Raw genomic sequence first — 24,210 nt, 5'->3', positions numbered from 1 at the left:
TTTGGGTGTTGATGTGGCAGAGCCTGTCCTGGTGTCTGTGTGTTTGGCTGTCTGTGTGGCAGGGCCTTTTCTGGTGTGTGTGTGTGTTTGTCTTTCTGTGTGGCAGGGCCTGTCCTGGTGTGTGTGTTTGGGTGTCGGTGTGGCAGAGCCTGTCCTGGTGTGTGTGTTTGGGTGTCTGTGCGGCATAGCCTGTCCTGGTATGTGTGTGTGTGTGTGTTTGTGTGTTTGGCTGTCTGTGTGGCAGGGCCTGTCCTGGTGTGTGTGTGTTTGGGTGTCGGTGTGGCAGAGCCTGTCCTGGTGTGTGTGTGTTTGGCTGTCTGTGTGGCTTGGCCTTTTCTGGTGTGTGTGTGTGTTTGTCTTTCTGTGTGGCAGAGCCTGTCCTGGTGTGTCTGTTTGGGTGTCTGTGCGGCAGAGCCTGTCCTGGTGTGTGTGTTTGGGTGTCGGTGTGGCAGAGCCTGTTCTGGTGTGTGTGTGTTTGGGTGTTGATGTGGCAGAGCCTGTCCTGGTGTCTGTGTGTTTGGCTGTCTGTGTGGCAGGGCCTTTTCTGGTGAGTGTGTGTGTGTTTGTCTTTCTCTGTGGCAGGGCCTTTCCTGGTGTGTGTGTTTGGGTGTCTGTGCGGCAGAGCCTGTCCTGGTGTGTGTGTGTGTGTGTGTGTTTGGGTGTCGGTGTGGCAGAGCCTGTCCTGGTGTGTGTTTGGGTGTTGATGTGGCAGAGCCTGTCCTGGTGTCTGTGTGTTTGGCTGTCTGTGTGGCAGGGCCTTTTCTGGTGTGTGTGTTTGGGTGTTGGTGTGGCAGAGCCTGTCCTGGTGTGTGTTTGGGTGTTGGTGTGGCAGAGCCTGTCCTGGTGTGTATGTTTGGGTGTCGGTGTGGCAGAGCCTGTACTGGTGTGTGTGTTTGGGTGTTGATGTGGCAGAGCCTGTCCTTGTGTGTGTTTGGGTTTCGGTGTGGCAGAGCTTGTACTGGTGTCAGGGCGGGCTGTTTGGGGATGAAATTGGCTCACGCTGGGCTGTTTGGGGACAAAGTTGACTCACTCTGGACTGTAATTTGTTAATGTTATTTTGGTGCTAGTCGGGTTCTATGTGAGCAGTGTGGACACCAGGGCTGGCTTTGGGGGTGTGCATCCTGTGATCTATGCCTGTAATTTAGGGGTTTTTATCTATACCTTAAATGCTTAGTTGTTATGTGATTTCCCGTTGATCTGTATATGCAAAGCTGGGTGTGTTATTCTGTTGATCTGTATCTGCTATGCTATGTTTCCATACATTATTGATATATAACTGCAAATACAGGGTTTGTATTTTTTATTCAGTGCTGTTTGTTTACATGTGTTGTTTATTTGATTTAAACCTGAACTACAGGGAGTAAGTAAAACAGGTGTGGCTTAGTGAATGAGGGACAAAGGGACTCTGGGGATGATTACAGGCATTCCATATGGATTTTTCCATATTTACATTTTATTTTGTTACAAAAATTAGCTGTTTTTTAATGTATTAAACATAATTTTTTTTACTCCCAGTCCCATCACATTACATCAATAAGCGTTAGAAAACCAGGAAAAGATGGGCATGAATGGTGTGCTGATTCGGTGGCGCAACGGGCCACTTGACTAGACTTGTTTTAGGCTGCCAGCCCTCCCCTGTCTGAGGTCATGTTCAATGTCGATTCTGTTTCTATGCTTTGTCTTTAACCGATCCAGAGTTGAGAAGCCACTCTCACAAAGATAAGTTGTGCTGAAAACTTTGATAGCATGGGTTGAGATGGAAGTATATTCAGCCATAACATTACACCAAAAGTGGGAGAGGGTTAGCTCAGTAAAAAAATTTTTTAGCATCTGATCGCATGAAAGCTCTACAAGCTGACTCTCTTCGTTGCTTGGCAACATGACACTTTCCAAATCAATTCCAAAGGGATTGCGTATCCAGCCATCATCCCTGTGCTGCTTTGGGAAGTGGTCTTTAAAACGTTCCTGCAGCTTTGTGAGATGTGCTACTATAATGTTCTGCAGTTAATTTCTGCCTGTGGAGTCCAGGTGTATAAGTTCATGACTAGCACTGGGGAACATATCAAATCTCTCTTTGGAAACGTGACTTGTCCACAATGCCATTTTCTTTTTTAAAGCCTTGATTTTTTCAGTCTGTGCAAAAATATTGTGTCCCTTCCCTTGCATAGACACATTTAATGTGTTCAGCTGCTCAAACACATCTGCAAGATAAGCAACTTGAGCAAGCCACATGTCACCATTAACCCCTTAATGACAATTGCCGGTCCTGGCACGGCACGGAAAAGCATGTGCTTTACGACAATTGACGTGCCAGGACCGGCACGTCTTTAAACGGGTGCAGAAAGCGATCTACTATCGCTTTCTGCACCCAAAAAGCGTTGCTGAATGCCTCGACCTCGAGGCATTCAGCAACGCCGCGATCGGCACGAAGGGGCCATCTCTGGCCCCTCCACGGGGCGTCAACATCCGCCATACTTTGTATGGCGGCGGACGCCCGTTTTAAAAGCGTTTAGGAGGCGATCGACGATCGCCTCCTAAACTTAAATGGTGTCGCTGGAATGCCTCGATCAGGAGGCATCCAGCGACACCAAACACTAACCTTTTGATGGGCTGTGACCGCTCCGGAGAGCGGTCACAGCCGCAGCTGCCGGCAATCTTCGCCATCAAGGAAGATGGCCGCCGTCCTGTAACAGGAACCACAAATCAGGGGAACCTCCAAGTTGAAAAAAAATGTTAATTTTTTTTTAAAAAAAATAATTAAAAAAAAATATATATATATATAAAAAATATATTTTTGTGAGCAAGTCCTAAAATTAGCATATTAGCTTAAAACAATTCTCGCATGGAAAGAGTTAAAATACTGGCATATTAAATGCCCGTGGGGTGTCTACTTTTAAAAAATGTATGATTTGATGGGGTAAATTGAATGGGCCAGGTTCAACAACGTCCCAATTAACACGGGGGGAAGGATGGCCACACATCTAATTTCCAATTAGAAAAATGCACACGTACCAAATGTGGCCTTTTAGTTCCCCCCAAAAATGACACACCCATGCATGTGGGGTATCACTGCACTCAGGAGATGTTGCTGAACACATTATGGGGTGTCGTGTGACAGCGGCATATACCAGGAGCTGTAAATTCATACATAAAGTAGGTGTGTGTGGGAAAAATACACACACAAAAATATTACTGCAAACTTTGAAAAAATGCTGGTGGTAAAATATGTGCATGCAAAGAGTTAAAATACCAGCATTTAAAATACCCTGTGGTGTCTAGTTTTGAAAAATATATGGTTTTGTTGGGCACACTGAAATGGCCTGGCTCAAAGATGTACCAAATAGGGCATGGGCAGTGGATCCCAAATGCCAAAGTTCAACATTGAAAAAAGCGCATGCCCCAAATGTGGCCCTTTTGCCCCCAAACAGCCAGGCAAAATCATTCATGTGGGGTATCGCTGCGCTCAGGAGATGTTGCTGAACACATATTGGGGTGTTTTGTGATAGTGACATAAACTAGAACATTTTAATTCATACCTGAAGTAAAATGTGTATGACAAAACAAATGCAAAAAAATGACTACCATAAAGTTTGACAAAGACTGGTGGTAGATATGGTGCATGGAAAGAGTTAAAATACTAGCATTTGGAATACCCTGGGCTGTCTAGTTTTCAAAAATATATGACTTGATGGGGTAAATTGCATTGGCCGGCTTCAAAGATACCCGAAATGGCACATGGGGGGAAGAATTACCAGATTTGGAAAAAATGGCTTTGAAATAGCAAAACGCTACCTGTACTTATTGCCCCATAATGGGTAGAAAAAAGCAAAAAAACATAAAAACATTGGGTATTTCTAAACTCAGGACAAATAGTAGAATCTATTTAGCAGGTTTTTTCATTACCTTTTATAGATGAGTAAAAGATTTTTCAACTAAAAGTTAGAAACAGTCATTTTTTTCTAAATTTTTCACCATATTTTATAATTTTTTTAATAGTAAATAATATGATACAATCAAAACAATGTCATCTAAAGAAAGCCCTTCTTGTCCTGAAAAAAACAATATCTAATGTGTGTGAGTTCAGTAAACGGGAAAGAAGAAAATTACAGCTAAACACGAGCAGCGCAGAAATGTTAAAAAGGCCATTGTCACAAAGGGTACAAAAAGTAAAATCAGCCTTTGTCTCGAAGGGGTTAAACAGATCGGCAAGAGTCGAGTTGCACTCTGAGAGGAAGTGGTTTCAGTTCTCAGTTCATATAAACATGAGAGAACTTTGCCCCTTGAAAGCCAGTGCACCTCCGCATGATACATGTTCACTGCCCAGGTCTGTGCACAGCTTCTGAAAACACCTGGCATGCTTGGCACTCCGTTTAATGTATTTCACCACTTTGATAGCATCTTTCAAAGTTTTCTGAAGCACTGGCACCATATCCTTGACTGCTAATGCCTCCCTGTGCAAAAAACAATGGTCCCAAACCACATTTGGTGCCTTTTCAAGAATTATCTTCACCACCCCTGAGTGTTTTGGATGGTGGATAGGGGCTGTGGTGGGGGTAACTGGGGTTGTGGTGGGGGTAACTGGGGCTGTAGTGGGGGTAATAGAGGATTTGGTGGGGTTACAGGGGCTGTGTCCTAGTGGGGGACAGAGGCAATAGGGACAGCAAAGCAGAATATATATAAAAAACTTCATTCAGCTCCCACTAGGAGCAGACAGCGACCGCAAAGCAATCAAGCAACTTGCTTTGTGGTCGGAGAGTAATACTAAAGTACATGCCGGACCGGAGGCTGCCTGATGGCCCTGATTGTTGCGGCCGCGGTCCTGACAGCCTGTAAGGCAGCCCCAGGAAAGTGAAATTTTCCCGGTATGCCTCCATTCCGGCCCTGACCCATGAGTTGAGAACCACTGGTCTAGACTATGATTAATGATAAGATATACTCTGAAAATATAGTGAACTGGTACATCATTAAAATGACTTTTTTTCCTTTTGCCCTCTCTTTTTTTTCCCTCTCTCCTCTCACAGTTACTTGTTTATAACACTCTCTGGCATACACTCACGGACACGCAATAAAAGTTGTCTTTTGTCTACTACACAGCCACACACGCGGTCCAAAGCATGTACTAACATCACATCACAGGTACGGGACCAGGTTGTGATCTTTTATTACCTTAAGTGTGGAGCTGAAGTCCAAAGCCACAAAAGAGAGAGAGATCTCCTTAACAGTGCGCATACAAGGCAGCTAATAGTAATTGGAATACAAGCTACCAGACATCTATAACAAGAAAGACAAAAGCACAGCCTGGATCTTGAATGGCCGTGCTTTTACTAAAACAGGAAAGGAAAGCTTGCTGGAGCAGCTGGTGGACATCATCATGGGCAGAAGCCCAGACATGGTGAGGTAAATACAAGATAGTGTCTATGGGTCAAGGACTGAATTAATTAGTGAGCTGATCATCGCCATTTGCCTTATAGAGTAAACGTTCACTGCTATGCTCCTCTTTTTCTGACATCATCATATGGCATTTCTGGGGTTCAGAAGGCAGTTTGCTATACGGCTGGCGACATTTCACCATGAATGCTTATCTATCCTGGCCCTTGAGCATACTATATAATCTTGACAGCTATGCTCCGAATAACACTTTATTATTATGTATTGATTTACATAGTGCCCACATACTTGGCAGTAGTACATCACATAGGACTAGAACTTAGAAACAAAAGGTGCAAAGAGCCCTGCTTACAAATAAGGAGAGGCATATTAAACAGGAATGAAAACATTTGAGGTGGATCAGCCAGACAACTGTATTCTAGTGTAAACATTGTTGAACTAAACAATATTACTAGACATATTATTAGACTGCTGCCTGAAAGAACGTTTTGTTTAGTTTTTATTTATTAATAAATAAAACTTAAAACAAACTTAAAAGAAAAAAAAAAGATGCCAAATACTAGTGGGATGAGACATCATTTAGCCTCGATTCAAGTCCAGCCATCGTAAGCAAACACGTCTGTCCATAAAGCATCACTTGTATAGGCACAAGACGTGTCTCAAAAACCATCAATGTGCTGGATTTAGCACAAATTGCTGTACTCTGGCTAAAAATAGACCAAAGCTTTCTGTTCTGAGTGCTTTCAAAAGACAAGTACACAATTAAAGGAGCTGAATGAAATCTGATAGACTGACTCTCTCCATACAGTAAACATTTCCATAGGAGGTAATATATACACCCTAACAAATATCATGTACATTTGCAAGTTTGTATATCACTGGATCTCTAGCATTCATAGTCACGGACAAGCAACTTTATCTGTCTGATTTTCTTGTGGTTGAGACAGAAAAGTTTACACCTAAGAGGTAAAAATATCTAATATTTATTACAAAAAAGGGTATTCAGACTCCCCTACAATGACAAGGTAAACCAAATAGGGTTTGGATTTTCTGTAAGTCATAAGAGTTGTATACCTGGAGCACCTTTCTTTCAATGCCCCTTAAGGCAACCAGAATACTGTTACATTGTGGTATCCAGGGAGCTAAATTCCCCATACCTTCTCTCTACCTGAATACTTAAAAACAGTCCAGGTTTTCACAGGAAAGTCACAATTCGAGACACTAGCTCGTTTTTTTCAGGCAGTGGGGGGATCCTATGATCTCCCCTGACTCCCCCAGTGAGCTGTACATCAGTGGTGGTCTGTGCTGTTGAAAAGAAGACCGCAATTATGGCTCCCACATGGCCAGCTGAGCACCGTGAAGTGGCTCGTCCTGTATGGCAGGCAGGTGAAAATGCCTTGGCCCTATCCACTTCCAATGCTCATCCTACCCCTCACCCCTTTCCTAGCACAGGTGACCCTATTTGGAGGGTTTGTACTTCTGTACTATCTGTTGTCTCTTTATAAATAAGATAATGAAACTACTAATATATGTACAGTTGTGTGAAAAAGAAAGTACACAGTCTTTGAATTCTATTGTTTTACATATCAGGACATAATAACAATCATCTGTTTCTTAGCATGTCAAGAAATTAGGTAAATACTACCTCAGTCGAACAACACATGATATATTACACTGTGTCATGGTTTATTAAACAAACAAAAATTTTTTTTTTTCATACATGGCTTCTCCATTTTGGCTTTGCTTTTGTTTAATAAATCATGATACGGTCATGTCATGTGGTATTGTCCATCTGAGGTTGTATTTACCTAATGTTTAGACCTGCAAAGGAACAGATGATTGTTACTATGTCCTGATGTGTAAAACCACAGAATTAAAAGAGGGTGCACTTTCTTTTTTAAATGACTGTGTGTAGTCCAGGTCAATGCTGTCTAAATTAATCAGGATATCTCTTCAAATGGTTTTCACCATGTGTGCACAGAACCAGTAATGATTAAACGAGTTTCTCAGATAGTTACAGTAAATAAATTCCCCACAACAATCATATTTTATGCAAGGTTAACGCTATAATTGCAAAACAAAATATTTTGCTGACTCGTGTAAAACAAACTAGTTATTACAGTCTAGTAAGCATGGCATGGAAAAGTAATTGCAAGAGTAATCTCAAAACTGTGGGGCCCACCCTTCATGGATCTCTTTATACTGATTGGGATGTAAATAGCATAAATGTATACCACTGTCAACTGTAATTAGACTTTGTCACTGGTTGCCTTTTGGGTTTAACGTAACTAGGTCTACCTAAGAAGAACAAAATAAACACAAACTCAGCATGGTCACACTTCAACATCAAACAAGAAATCACCACCTAGAGACAACATTACAACTACTGTATGGGTCAATCAGAATTGCACAAGCTTCACAGGTTTACCCTTCTGGGTCTAAATTAGAAAGAGTAGTAGTGATTTTGCCCCAGGATTGTTCCTGGACTAAATGACACCCCAGACTAAAGGATGGGTCTTCGGTGTCCATTTGTTTCCATTACTTTTTTATGTATTATGAGGGGCCTTGGATATTTAACTAGGCATTATGCCGGTCCAACAGCATCCATGTAGATTACTGGCCTCTGGGACAGTGTGTTTAATTGCAGGGCAGGGGAGCCGCTGTTTTGGACATACCTACTCTATTGGAAAGTACTGCTTTCCAAACCCGTTTGAGAGTTCCATACTTCCTATGCACATTAACATGGACCTAAAAGTATACTCTCCAAATCATATACAGAAAAAAAACATAATAAAAAACTATCCTTTAAAAAATCTTTTAAAAATTGAGAGAATAGGCTTTTTAATATGAATTAATTGGATCTTATCTGCCAAAAATATAATCTATATTACCTGGACATTGCAGGTGTCTTGCTGCAGTACAATATTTGTTCACAAGCCAATGTATTCTCCTGAATGGCTGTTATTTGCTCTGTGTCCACATCCGGAGTGACAGGTTATTATTCATGTAGCCAATGGTTGTAAATTGTTAGCTATCAGGGAATACAAATACACCCCCTGCCAGCCACTTGCTTATATTATTTTGATGCTGATTAGAACCAGTTCCATTAAGTACAAAGCTGTTATGTCACAGGCACCGCATAAGTGCATATGTGCGTGCTGATCACACGTTACCTCTCTTTCTTGACTTTCCAGTTTTCTAGGATTTAAACTTCATTGAAGTATTATTTTCTAACAAGGCACTAGCAGATTCTGTGGAGATATTACAACAGAGGACAGTGAAAATAAACAATAACATTAAAATTAATAATTCCAGAAATTGACACTAACATTAACACATGTTAAGACATACTCCTGTTAGTTTATAATGTATGTCTCAGTCTTAATCTCACCGAGGGACCAACTGACTATGACTCTACAGAGGAAAGGACTTCAGCATTTAGCATTGATACTTATAATGCCTCATTAATAGTGTCCAGAGCAGGCTTTAAATTGCTTAAGTCTCTCTTGGGTTAAAATGCAGTACAGTCCTACTGATTCAGCCCCTTAGTAAGCAATATAGCCATTTTAGATAGGACTAGCCAAACTTGGGGTACTTTGACTATATTGCCATATAGTGTGACGGAATCCCCAATATTTATGCCTTAGGTGTTTTTTGAATGGCATTCACTACCATTGTAGGATGTAGCATTGTCGCATGTGCTGAAATCCTGCTTTGTTCGGTGCACTTATGATTAATAAATGATTTGTAGAGTTACTACAAAACTGTTTTGGGGAACAATGGCTTTTACCTTACATTATATTGTATTTATAGAATGCCAGCAGATTCCATAACTCTATTAATATGCTTTATAGCGCTATCAAATATGTATGGGGCCACAGAGGAACAATGGGTTCCCCATTTTTCTTCTTCTTCTTGGCCACTCTCCCAAAGGGATATGTAGGAACAGATACATATAACCACCCTCTCATTAAGTCATTGAGTGAGATGAATGTTCAGCGGTAGCCAAAGAGCTACCTGAACATTGTGAGATAGCTGTTGTGTAGACCCCTGGTTTAACAATTTAAGTATCTCTTAATTTAATGTCCACTCATGTCTACCTTAAACTGTATATTTCAATACATACTTATGTCTTCACGGATTATTGCTTTTAACATCTAAGTTACTCTTTCTTCACACAGAGTGGGTTTCTTAAACAAATGAAAGTTAAAAGGTTGATTGTAGAAAATGTTTTCACCCCTCAAAGACATTTATTATAGTTTTATACCATTAGTTTAGACTGAATTACTTTGTTATTCAAGCTCCCCTGTCTTTTGAAATGTCTTTGTGGATCTTCTGGAACCTCTTCATGATAAGTGGCTGATGACTGGAATGAAGTGATCGGATATTCTAATTATAATCAAACATAATTTTGTGATTTTCCGTTATTGCATTATTCTTCCTCTTTCATGTAATGCATGGTCACTTGTCCTAGCTTCAGCTAACAAATTCAGACACATATCATACCCAGAAAATGGAAATATTTCAATGAAGCACTTCAACCCAGTGCTGAGCGATAAGTGAATTATGTAGCAATGAGGCAAATGATGCCTTGTTGCTTATTATAAAATTAGATGTAATGTGCTGACCTTAAGTAATATTTAGGTGTCACTCTGTATGCAAACCACACTGCACACATGTATTTGTGGTGCATGTGATATGGATTTGTTGCAGCATTCAATTGCTAAAGGCTGTTTGTGTGTATGCATATCAGGTATTGCCGTATGTTCATGTTTCAAATACATGTTTCACATGTATTGATGTAGCAAGCAACACAATCCTATTCGGATGATGTGAGCAGACGTTCCACAAATGTCCTTAACCCGAATAGGATTTCAATAGTGTTCCTACAACGGCAAAGTTGCCCCCCCCCCGCAAAAATATTTCTTCCATTGGCTAAATGCATACACATACATGCATATTGTGGTTTCTGCAACCTTGTTACACAATTTGACCATTTTTATGAATTATTGATTTCTGTGACTAACCAGAGCCGTTCAAATATCCCATTGTCATTCCAGGTGAGTTTTAAGTTAAAGTATGTGACCCTAATACCCCAGCATTACAGGCATCTCAGTTGTGTTAAATGCAGAACAGAGTAGCCTCATGTCAGCATGGAAATAAGCAGAGAAATATAATTTTTTTGCCCTTGATTTGCAGCCTGGGGTTTCTAATGTAATTGCTGCTTTTCAAGTGCTTTTCTGCTTATTAAGGCTTTAATTGAAATAAACTGCCATTGATCAGCTCATATGTTACGCTGTGCAGTCTCAAGTAATTATTATTGATTGCCTGCAAGTATATCTCGTAGAAACATGTGTAGTTATATATGTGTGCATATTTAATATATCTGTGTATAATATTTTTTTTTACATAAATTCATGAATGAGTGTAATGTTTGCCAACATACCTTTCAGGTAGAGTCCATCTCTTGCCCCTTCTGTCGCCAACAGCTGTTGTATAGTGCACAAAGCACCTGATGCCCAGAAATTGTGTCAGCTCTTGTGAAATGGTTGTAAGAGGTGCTAAAAATTCAGTTTGTTGCGTTTGTTTACAACAGGGGAAAAAATAACATGGAAAAAAACGTAATCAGGGATATGCAGAAGACGTGAAGTTAATATGGTTGCTGTAATTATATACTGGTTTCCTTTACTTATAGTGCCTATCTTGCTCCACAAACAACACGTTTATTTAGTCTACTGATCCATGTAATGTAAGATTTGGGCAAGTGACAGATCCATATTTAAGTTATGGGATACCCAACGGTTAATGGAATTTGAGAAGTATTTCTATATTCTGCTTACCTGCATACTCCTCATAATATTATTTTGTTTTAATTCAATCAGAAGAAATCCTCTTCCACCACTACAGCCAAGAAGCCACCATCAAAACAGGCAATGCGTTCAGTGAATGGAGGTCCTGGGCATTCGCCATGTCCTAGCAAGGATTCCGAGAGAGAAATTGAGATTCGGCTTCTACAGATGGAATGTGATGAACTGAGAACCAGGCTAGGATGTTTAAAGGTAAGACTTCTAAGAGGCAGCTAGAGTGAATTAATGACGTGTGTGTGTTTCAACTATCTTCTTTCAGTCTAGTTCCAAGACTTTGTAATAATTTCAGCTCCTTCTCATACAGCCTATCCCTCACTTGTCATGCCATTTGAATTCAGCCACTAAAATGTAAGCTTTCAGAAATAATGATACAGTACAACTCACCATCTTGACTAACCTTGCAAAAAGGACTAAGTTGGACCCGCGTACATAATAGAGGTGGCTTCAAAATGCATCGATTGACCTTGCCAGTCCATGTCATTGTATACCTATTTATTAGGTTGATTTTCTGTTAAAGTAATTTTTGTAAGGTATTTACAGTGCCTTGCAAAAGTATTCACCCCCCCTTGGCATTTTTCCTGCTTTGTTGCATTACAACCTGGAATCAACTTGAGTGTGTAAAACTATTCACCCCCCAAAGCCAATGCTTTGTAGAGCCACCTTTTGCAGCAATTACAGCTGCAAGTCTGTTGGGATATATCTCTATAAGCTTGGCACATCTAGCCACTGGGATATTTGCCCATTCTTTAAACTGCTCCAGCTCCTTCTTGGATGGGTTCCGCTGGTGTACAGCAATCTTTAAGTCATACCACAGATTCTCAATTGGATTGAGGGTCTGGACTTTGACTAGGCCATTCCCAGACATTAGCATCTTTCTCCTTAAATTACTTGAGTGCTTGCTATTTTTTTCATTTTTTTTTTTTTTTTTAACAATGGCTTTTTTCTCGCCACTCTTCCGTGAATCTCAGCTTTGTAGAGCGTATGGCTTAAAGTGGTCCTATGGACAGATACTCCAATCTACGCTGTGGAGTTTTGCAGCTTCTTTAGAGTTATCTTAGGTCTCTTTTTTGCCTCTCCTTGCCTGGTCTGTGAGTTTTGGTGGGCGGGTGACCTCTCTTGGTAGGTTTGTTGTGGTGTCAGATTCTTTCCATTTCTAAATGGATTTAATGATGCCCTGTGGGATTTTTTTTATATCTAACCCTGATCTGTACTTCTCCACAACTGTGTCCCTGACCTGGAGGTCATTGGTCTTCATGGTGCCATACTGAGATCATGTGACACTTACATTGCACCCAGGTGGACTTTTTATGTGACTTCTGAAGATTGCACCAGAATAATTTTTTTAAAAGTTATTTTTTTCATTTCACTTCACCAATTTGGACTATTTTGTGTATGCCCATTACATAAAATCCAAATTAAAATCCATTTTAATTTCAGGTTGTAATGCAACAAAATAGGGGGTGAATACTTTTGCAAGGCATTGTAGATAAGAGAAACTGCTTTAAATGACCAGTTGAGTATTATGGGATCCACCTTGGATAAGCCATGTTTCTACTGTAGGAGCAGTATGTTATAAGGATGCAAGCAGTGCCAGATTTCTCATTAGACAGACATGTTCATAGAGCACCATGTTTTAGGAGCACTGCAGGAGGCAATAGGTACAGTACTTAGAGGTCGCCCTGCCTGCCCATTTTTGCCTTTTGCTGCCCAGTTCTATGCCCAGTCCTGTCCCCAGTCCTATGCCCCGCTACAAAACTTCCTACTTAGAACACATTTTGTGTGTTCTGTTTGTTGAGAAAACTGCAGCGTAGATCACAGCTATGCTTGCAAGCAAATTGCATCGATTATGACGGAGGACATTGTTTTTTTAATTTTATTTTCCGAAAACTAGAGAATTAGCCCACTTATAAGAAACTATATTAAGCTAATATATTTTACTTAAAATAATATATTTTCTTTTTAGTGCAATACTTCCCAAAAACATGGCCAAGTAAAAGTTATTTAGACCTAATATATCCGTGACAGTCTGACCTAGCGTTAAATTAAAATATACAGAAATATATAAAATAAAAATATTTAAATACAATTTTAAAAAAGCGACTGGGGTTATAAATATGCCTTTACTGTAATGCTATGAAAATGGTTTAATTGGGATAATTTACCCAAGAGGGGTAAGAAAGGGACAGAACAAACAAGGGAAAATAAGTGAGAATACTATTTAATTTTTTGCTTCGGGCACTGAATAGAAGCAGCAAGCTGCTGACTGTTTGTTTTCATGCAGGAAGGATTAATGGGTCAGAAGCCAAGTGATGTGGAACAGTTGCTCAAACAGTCCCAAAAAGAGCTGCTTTGGCTTCAGAGGCAACTGTCATTCATCTCCAATGGAGGACCAGGCTGTATTATGTCCCCAGACAAGGTACATTGACAATGAATTAAACCGGAGAGGTTACAAACTTGAAACACTGCAAAATAATATTAAGAGATTGTAGCGAGTGGTCTAATTGTCCCAAAATATCAGCTGTAAATTGAAAAAGATATGTAGCCAGTCCAGCTGAATTTAGTATTGATGTTGTAATACATTATGTATCTTAAGGTGCTCAGATTATGGGAGCCATATATCAGAATCACAGAACAGTGGTCTCTGAGGGACTGCAAACTTTGATCTATGGCTGGAATAAATTGTTCAGTGACTGCTTATAGACTGTGTTATTAACATCTCGGTGAGTGAGCCATACAACGTATTCTGAGTAGTGCCTTGCAGTATATTAATAGCTGTGACTTGATGAAGACTTATGGTTCAATGAGGTCAGTGGCTGAGCACCTTCACTGTTTTGCTGATGCGGTAGTCCTTGGGGCAAAGGATCATAACACAATGTCTCTCTGAATAATTATATAGCTTTAAATTTTAGCCTACTCTGCTAAACTGAACACCTTGGCAACTAAATACATATTAAAAATATCATTTCTAGAACTGATGAATGCCAGAAATAATTATTACATTCTTTAACGTTTGGATTCATTCATTGCTTTTGCTAGGGGCACTTTGTCATGAGACAGAAGAGCAGACACGGATAGGTCGGTTTTGTTTAAAGTTTAATTCACTATCTGCTAAGGCATTTGCCTTGTGTATAGGAAGCAGTGGAACAGCACCTTTAAATAAATGTTAAACTGTAAACACAGAATAATTAGAGAAATCTAGATTTTTAGATCTTATCCATATTTCTACTCTATAGTCAGTATATCCTTATTACTTCAATCCCTTAACTGTTTTTGTCCAACTATTACAACTAGAAGTATATTAAACATATTTACCACCCATTCCATAAAATAGTCCATCTGCCAATAGCCTGTATGACACCCCCAAACTTCAAATAGTAACTTCTTGTTCTTGTCTTTAGGGCATGACCATTTAGAAGTTTATTACATAGTATTCAATACTATATAATAATCAAGCTCACACTTCTCCCCTACAGATTAAGGACATTTCCTAATGTCACAATTCTCTTAATATGTCCACTCAAGGGAAACCTGGACAGTTTCTTTGGGTTTATCAGGTTGGGGGAACTTTTAGGGACTCTGGTAAAATTTTGGGCTGATTTTATCTAAATCACTTTTTTTATATAATAGTTCAAGATTAAAACCACTGATCAGTTTAGGGATAAAAATTTAGGGGTTTGTGTCATACATGTGTACTGATGGACAATGCATAGTTCTGCATCCACCTTGACTCGCAGCTCCCCAACAAGCCGAGACACGCTTGAGTTCACACAATCATTAAACACAGGACATAATTTAACTGATTAACTAATTCAGATTTTCATTTTGCCACACTGAATATCCAATGCCAACTGGATCCCACTTGGGTCTTGAAGAATGTCTGCCATGTGCTTCTCTGTAGGATTGATAGCCCATGTTTGGGACACAAACGGGCATGATGTCACTCTACAGAGGAGCTCTGTCTAATTCCGTATGGGTTCACTGGGCCAACTGCCCCTTGTGTCCCACTTATAGCTATTTGGCTTGAGCCCAAGCTTACCCCTTGAGCCATAGAAAATTACAGGTTAAAAAAAAAGACGTGAGGCAACTAATTGTAAGTTTTATAATTTTCTGAACTTCAGACAAAAACTCTGCAGCCTTTGCTCACAGATTCTTGTCACTGAACTAGATTTTCTTTTTCTGACCAATATAATGGATTAAAAATGTTATTTTGAAGGTTACGGATTTCCACATATCAGAGAACCAGCTTTTGCAGTGATGGCTACATTTGCTGAGACCCCTTTCATTTTTTTTCTGTTGCTTGTAAGGTTGCTAGGCAGCTGACACTAAGACTGCAAATGAAGGCTTTTCCTGGTATTTAGATTATGTTTGCATCCAAACATCCATCTTTCCCAGCTTAGCTTTTAATAAAAAAAAAAAGGATTGGATCTACTACAGCTGTGTTGAATCCAGACGACAAAATATACATTATTTATTTAAAAATATATATTATAGTCAGGTCTAGAAGTACTTACAACCCAGCCATTTTTTTAGGATTTTTTTTTAAACAAGTTGATACCTAACGAGATGGAACAACAATTATAAATTACATTAAATTCATATCGGTGACATATGACTGATATTTTTATCAATGATGTATTGGAGTTTAAAAAAAAGAAAAGTAAAAAAGTATGATTTTAGGGAAATCAGTTTAGCAAACAAGCAGTTAATGTACTGATGGTTTAAAAAAAATATCCAGGCAGTGAGTTTGGGATGTTCCAGGTAATCCTTGTTAATACCCTTCTGCATTGAAGTTCCTAAGCTATGTACTGGAGGCAGAGCAGGATAAGGCACTTTTGTAATGGATTGGTCCATCCCAGTGGGCCACAGATGACCTCTTGTGATGTCTGCCTAGAGGTGGATGAACCAGTAAGGTGTATACTGGGAGGAGGGGGAGCCTGGAGGCAGCAGTGGAGTCTGTGTGGATGAACACAGAAGGCCACAGCTGGGGAAGCCAGGAGAGCTGCAAAATAAAGGGAAAAGCCATCTTGTGACAGAGGGAGGAAAGGGAAGGAGGAGGAGGAGGAGGAAGAAGAAGGACTACTGTTTCATAGGCTTAGCCAGCTGCTGCATGCTTGCTGCTGCTCCTTCCACTGGCTATGGGCAGTCATGAATCATTGTGAGCAGAAGCCAGGCACTGCTTGCACACCAGCCCCGCTGCCTCTGTCTGCCAGGATTTAAATGGACACGGCACGCTGCCGCTGCCTCTCCGCACCGTGACCACCACTGCAAGGTAGGACGGCATTCGCCGCGGGGATCAGACCGGCAGCACGAAACTTGGGTGCCGGGGGAGAAGCTGCAGATATCTGTCATAGAGATCAACAGCTCCAAGATGTCTATTGCAGACATGGAACCCTTTCTATTTTGCTCATGTGGAGGCCGGCAGTTATTTATTTATTTTGCGACATACTATCGATCTGGGCGGCACATCAGGGGTTAATGAAAGCTCTAGCACCCCTCCATTAATTATTCAGCGAGATCATTTTTCTCCCAAATCAGCTTGTTGCACAACCTTGTCACTGTGGGTCATATTACAGGCTCTTGTCACTGTCATCTCCCCTCCCCCACTTTGCCTGCACTTATCATAAAGATATCCCTTATATTTCCTATAGAGTTCAGGGTAAGTATATGAAGTGAGCTACTTGTACTGTCCTCTGAAGTGGGTCAGCTAGCTTTACAAACTGCTGCCTGTGACCTTGAGTATCTTACTATATGTATTAATTTGGAGGGACACACACGATATTCAATGTTTTATGTATATATATATATATATATATATATATATATATATATATATATATATATATATATGTGTGTGTGTGTGTGAATTTTATGGATATTTGATGCAGGGCTCATAAATTGGTGTACACAATTCTGTCAATAGAATGAGAAGGGGTTCTATTTTCAATAACCCATTAAATAGTATTGCATGGATTGGATATCATTGCCATATCAGACATTTAAGGTTTCGTATGTATAAAATTGCACAAAGACCAGAGCACAGCATTCAAAATATAGAGAAGAAAAATGAATAAAACAACAAAGCCTTGAACAAGTACCACTATACTGTATTTTCGGTGATATTTATATACATATATTTACTGTATATATTATATAATATACACATGTGTATGTGTATATATTATGTAATATACATGTGTGTGTGTGTGTGTGTATGTATATATATATATATATGTATATATATATGTGTATATAGACACACATGTGTTTAATAGTCAGTATGTTATAATCTACAATGCTGTATAATACTCAGTAGTTTGGGCATGCAGACAACTAGTGTTGTCAGCCATTGGGTACCTGGTTTAATAAGATATTTTGATTCTGTCCGTCTGCTGGCATGAATAAGGAAAAGCTGGAATTTGCCCAAAATGCACCAGTGAGATTTTGCAGAGAGAATGAGATTTAAGTTTGTGCCAAAGCAGACTGCAGCATCTGGAAATATTAGGTACCTCATAGTTGATGTTAATCTTGAATAGGAGACGTGGATTTATTTGCCTTATACCTGATTTTGATCACTTATTAATATGCGTTGTCTGAGGAATAAATAGGTCAAGGATTAGCACTTTGATTTCGAGGCAGACAACTTTGTAATGTTTCTTGTTTCCTGTATCGTCTCAAAAAAAACCCCAACAAAAACAATGTAGACTAAAAGGAAATTTTGTTTTTCTCTGTACAAAGCCAATGTTTAGTGAACCTTTTTGCCTTAGTGTTACATTTATGTGCCAAGAATCTCGTTCCCAATTCTTTGCTTTACTGAGAGGGTGATAAATAAGTGGAACAGCTGCCTAGCAGAAGAGATAGAGCCTAAAGTGCTGAGGGAATTTAAACATGTATGGGATAAGCAAAAACTTATCCCAAATCTAAGATGAGACCAAGGACTGATTAAGGTTTGAGTCTTCGCAGAAACGGGCAGACAAGATGGGCTTTGTTGCGTGTCTGCCACTAGGTGCCCTTAAACTGTAGAGGGTGTCATACTATATGAGTTGCAGCTGATGCGTACACCTTAAGTCTAAAAAAGGATTGCAAGTGGGTCAATAGGAACATGCGAGTGTAAAGGTGCAGATCGATGTGGCTATATATGTTCAACTCATTCTTTTTATGGTGGTTGTGGCAGGGAAATGCTGTCCTAGATGACCCCGCTCTCCTGTCTCCCAGCTGTCACGCAGTTGATTTGATTTACTTGTGTTGAGTGTCTTCTAAAGAGACACTTTGTTAGGTGTCTGTATATCCAAGTGTTTTCCATGTGACTCCCTTAGTGCTCTTGATCTGGAACCCTCATCCAGATGATAGGAGATGGAGTTTGGGTGGTAACTGAAATAATAAGACTTTCGTATTATAATTTCGTATAATAAGACGTACGTATTGACTTTCTACAGGTAAAACAAAACTGTTAAGAATGAATTCCATATTTCGGGTCATTTGTGACCCCAACACAACAGTACATTTTCCTTGGGCACCAATGCATTTTACTGCATGCAAATTGATAAAGGGATTCTTTAGTTATTGATGAAAGAAAGTAGTGAGTCTGTCTCATCTAACTCCGTCCCCAGCTGCCTCTACTGAAACCAGGAAGCATTCGAAAGTACACTTCTTGCACATGCTCAGTAGCAATTCTAGTCAACGGCAGCTGAGCACCCAGTGGTGGCCTGTTATGCCACCAGCCTACTACACAAGCACTATACAAGGAGAGGCTAGGGTCTTTATATATTTTTTTTCATTAATACATTTAATCTACAAAAAATATGTCACGGCTGTTCATTTAATTAACTTGAAAGGCGTTTTAAATATTACAAGGCAGGTGCTGCTACCCTCCCCCAAATCCTGATGGCTTGTGTAATTCTCGGAAGAGGGGTCTGTGGCATTATCACACAGTGATAAAACAATGAAAGTTTAACTGCGTTGGGTTCATCACGCTACAATTAGATCTCCTTTATCCCTTCAGAATTCTGATATGGCTTCACAGTGAATTACATTGTGAGCTTGGTGCTGGCCATGGTCCTGAAGTATACTGTTTTCCTTGATTTGAATAGAAACTTAGAGAGTTTAATGGTAGATAAGAACCATTTGCTCCTTCAGGTCTGCCTGCAAAATATTGTGAATAACTACTGCCATCCACAAATACATATCTTGTATCCTTGGCACATGTCATATATTTGGAAGGGTGGCTGTGTCTTATGTGTAATAATTCAATTGTTCTTCTTAGGCGTAGGGGCTGTAAGCCAGAATGCAATGTTGAATGATATTGCTAAGCATTTCTTTCTCCAGTGTAGTCCAGAACTACATGACCCATCGTTCTCTTCATGGATGATGCCTTGAGGAGAATTGTCATCAGACAGCAGTTGAAACTTACACAACCTGTTGATTTCGCAATGTTAGAAGGTCATGTTAGAAGGTCTTCTTGCGTTAGTCAAAGGAGTGACCAGCCTTTTATGTGAATTTGCTTCATCTTTCATTGAAAAAGATTAGGTTTCATAACAAAGGATTTTGTGGACATGACATAATTTAGAACCTTAGTATTTTAATTTCTAAAATTATTGTGAATAAAAAATTGATTTTTGTTTTTTAAATTACACATAATTATCACACTGATAACGTAGCGAGGTGCTACAGTGTCACTTGTGTTTATTCAGTTGAAAATGTACAGATATGTCAGGGTTTTGTGCCTCTCTCTCAGTGTCCCCTGAGAATGGGGCACACAGCCCAAAACATTTTTCTGTAGGTGATACCGTTTATTGGACCAAAACTGCAAATGTTGAGCTCTCAGGAGCTCAGAGGTCTCATCTTCAGATGGAATCATTTATCTGTGTAACATTGAATACGCTTAGGTGCAGGCCCGGACTGGGACAAAAAATAGGCCCAGGCATTTAAGACTGAGCAGCCCATTTTTATTTATTTATTTTTAAAGCCCAGCCTTCATGTACCATCTTTGCATTTCCCCAAATCACTTAAACATTCATGATAGACACAAACACTTACTCATTCACACAAATCAATAACACATACTCATTAATGCAGTCTCACAAATCATTCAAGCAATTTATCCACACATGAATTCATTAATTCTCATACGCATTCACACAATTCATCCACACATTTATTCATTCATTCTTGTACGCATTCACACTACCCCCTCTCCCCATCCCCTTCTTATCTGCCCCTTCTATGTTCCCCCTTATCACTATGTACCCCTTCCCCATTTCTCAATATGTACCCCCTCTCACTATCTATCCCCTCCATCTACCCCTTTCTATCTAACCCCTCTTCCCCCTCTCACTGCACCCCCTCCCTTACCCTACTTACCTTGTTGCCGGAGTAAGCAGCAACTGCGACCGGGTCCGCCACTCTAGGAGGCCGGGCAGCCCCCACCAGGGCCGGCCTTAGGGGTGCCCGGCCGCACAGGGCTTAAATTAAAACATCGGGGTTTTTTTTTTTTAAACTTTATTTAACATCCTCCATGTTAAATAAAGTAAACAAAAAACCCCCCCGATGTTTTAATTTAAGCCCTGTGCGGCCGCGCAACCCTAAGGCCGGCCCTGGTGGGGGCTGCCCGGCCTCATAGAGAGGCGGACACGGTCGCAGTTGCTGCGGGCTTAAGGGGCAGGTGTCCCTTATGCCCTGCGTTAATGCAGCCGCATAGGCCCAGTCAGTCCGGTCCTGACTGAGCCTATTTTAAGGTAGGTGCCTGGAGCTGCAGCTCCATCAGCCCCTACGTCAATCCGGCCCTGGGCCGCCTGGCCCACCGGGAAAATGCCCGGTGTGCCCGATGGCCAGTCCGGGCCTGCTTAGGTGGGACTAGTACACCTTGGTAACTCTGGAACAAGCATTACTTTCCTAAATGACTTCATGCAGCAGTCATGTATACAGAATTCTTTTTGTGATGGTCCACTGAAATTGGCTATAGGGAGGCGCTCCTTGCATTTAGCTGTCAAAAAGTTTATTACAAATTCATTCTATAGCAATGTCCACAGTGATCTCCAAATAATTGTTAGTGGTTGCCGCGAAGCACCAGTTTGCTGTCATACCTGCAGGGCTAAATCTTTAAAAACATTAACCATCCATTCATGAAATTCTATCACCTGCGCTGAAGGACACATTTTTTTTTTTTTTACCATTTACATTTTATTCCCGATGTAGAATTAAAGGATCCTAAAAACACTTACACTCCTCTTTGTTTATCCTTGCAAACACCCTTCTTCTGATACACCCTTTTATAATGTTATAATGCATTAACCCTTTAAAATTCGTAAGCAGTCAAGTACACTAATTTTTTTTAAAGCTGAAATCTCAGTTGGAGTTGGAGTTTTTGCCGATGTGATATCTGCACATGTTATGTCTATAATCCCTTAAGTGCAATTAGGAGACTTTTGTGGTTTTACTAGCATATCTTCAGGGAGGCTCACAAAAGACTCGGAAAAAAAAAAATGATTATCACATCTGATTATTTTTATTTAGAACAATATGATTATTCTAAATATGCTTATTGAAACCACATTTACACTAACAGGGAAATGGAAAGGTTCAGATAAAGGTAGTTGCATCCTACAAATGTATTTTAGCTTGTTGTGTTTATTAATATAACACTTTGTTAAGTGATGGGCCTTTGTAAGCTTACGTCTGTGAATTATTAATGGTTTATCTTACAGGCGTCTCGAGCTGCTAATGTTCTCATGTTCTCCTTTGTCTTCTTGGGCCTGCAGTGGTCATAGGCAATGTTCCCTCTAATTTTTAGTAGTTGGTGCGCGCAGAAATCATATGTTGAGCAAATGTTTCGAAAAGTGCACGCGGAATTCTTGTGCAAATGTAGACCTGAAATAGTTGCAGAATAATTGTATTGCCATGTTTTACGATAATGCATATATAAATGGAATCTATGAAGTTACGTATTTAGTTAACATTTTATTTTATACTTTGAAGTTTGAACTACTTAGTTGAGTTTGTTGTTTCATTTAATAAAACATCAAAGAAGGTTCCACCCCAATGTCCATCAACTTGTGTATATATGAATGTGTTGAAGTGGTATGTGTATGTAATTGTAAGTGCATGATGTCAGAGTGGGTGTGTGTACGTGGGCATGCATGTGTAAGTATGCTTAAAGAGTGTGTGTCTTTGTGTGTGCATGCATGTGTATGGTTCTAGAGTGGCTGTGTGTATGTATGGTGTAAGTGAGCACGTATGTATATATATATATATATATCTGTGTGTGTATACATATGTATGTATGTATATATATATCTGTGTGTGTATACATATGTATGTATGTATGTATGTATATATATATATAATGTATGTGTGTAGATGTAGGGCCATGGTCATACCCCCCACATCATAATTTATTCACAGCCCCTACCACAATCATTATCCCCCAACCACCAAACTTTCCAGCCCCTACCATCATCACCCCATATTGCATCACAATCATCCCCCTCCATCTTCATGCCCCCTAATATAACTTTTCACCATCTCCATACCCAACCAGCATTATTTTCCCATCACCTTCATACCCTTACGGTAACACACCCCTCTTCATACTTCTACATACATATTTCTCACCTCCCTGTCCTCTGGGTCAGTCAGTGCAATGCCAGATGTATAAGAGCAAGACAACGTTTCTATCAGTAAGGAAAAAAATTGGTACTGGAATCAATCCGGTGCCAATTTGATAACTCTTGGCAGGAGGCTGTGCCCCACTGGAGCATTTTATACATTAACTAACCGTTAAAACTTAAAAGTCAGGGATGTGGAAAATACAACTTTCGTCCTCAAAATTGTATTTGCCCGTGCTTCTGTAGAAGTGGTCTTTTTTAACTGCTAGCATTAAATCCCTAAAAAGTATGTTTCTCCCACACACAGGCTTTGCAGAAAGAAGAGCAGCCAGATTGTAGGAATGTGTGATTTTACAGCAGAAGAAAATAAAACAGACTCCATTTCCAGCCTATGCAATGCCAAGTCCAATGTGCTCAGTAGACATAATATATATATTTTGGTTCTTGGCCACATACATATCCCTGGAAGTGTCGGCATAATACAAAATGCTGGAACTTATCTAGGGGACCCCTCTCTATGTATCGTGTATATCCTGCTTTGAATCTAAATGAGAGCAAATATGGAACAGGTCATTGTAACTATATGAAACCGGTACTTATGTATGTACACTTACAGTGTATTATCAAACAGATAAACATAATAATAAAGCAGTGGCTTTTTCTACTGATTAGACTCTGATTGTACATGCATGCATTACTTTTGCATCAACTAAATCAGTTTATGTTTAGTAACCGTATTCACATGTAGATGCACTTCATTCAGAACAGAATGCCAGTGTACAACAGCCGGCATTCATTTTAAGGTAACAGAACGTTAATATGTTAGCTGGCTGATGGACTAGCACAAAAGTTCTACAGCCCACAATGTGCCACTATGTCATTTTTATGACAGGTGCACTTTACTCACACCACTATACAAGATTCCTCTCCTGAGACGATTGTAGTGTTCAAGCAGAGGTGGTTAAGCTTAATGGAAATACACAGCAGAAAGAACGTATAGTCCCTAGAGTTTTCAAGGTCATTATGATGTTTCATTCAGAAGTTGGGCTTTTTATAATGTGTCAGGAAGAGTGGAATGAGGTAAGGGAATTACAGAGATTAGTTAATAAAATGACAAGCGCTAAAAGAAGGAGAGTATAAATAGCAATTTAGTGGTATAAAATTCTTCATCAGGCCCAGATCTGGCACACCAGAAAAATGCCCGATGTAGTTACCGGTACAGCTGCTCCAGTGGCAGATCGGTTCCTACAGTGTGTGGCCACTCTTACGTCATTCTACTGGCCTTGCTGATTAGTCATTCTCTGACCCTGGCTTTACAGCATACAGCAGGCCTGTCCAACATGCAGCCGTGAGCC

This window comes from Sceloporus occidentalis, unplaced genomic scaffold (genome assembly GCF_023333645.1).
Source record: "Sceloporus occidentalis isolate IW3139 unplaced genomic scaffold, rSceOcc1.0.p SCAF_48, whole genome shotgun sequence".
In the NCBI taxonomy this organism is placed as follows: domain Eukaryota; kingdom Metazoa; phylum Chordata; class Lepidosauria; order Squamata; family Phrynosomatidae; genus Sceloporus; species Sceloporus occidentalis.
This window is presented reverse-complemented; position numbering follows the sequence as displayed.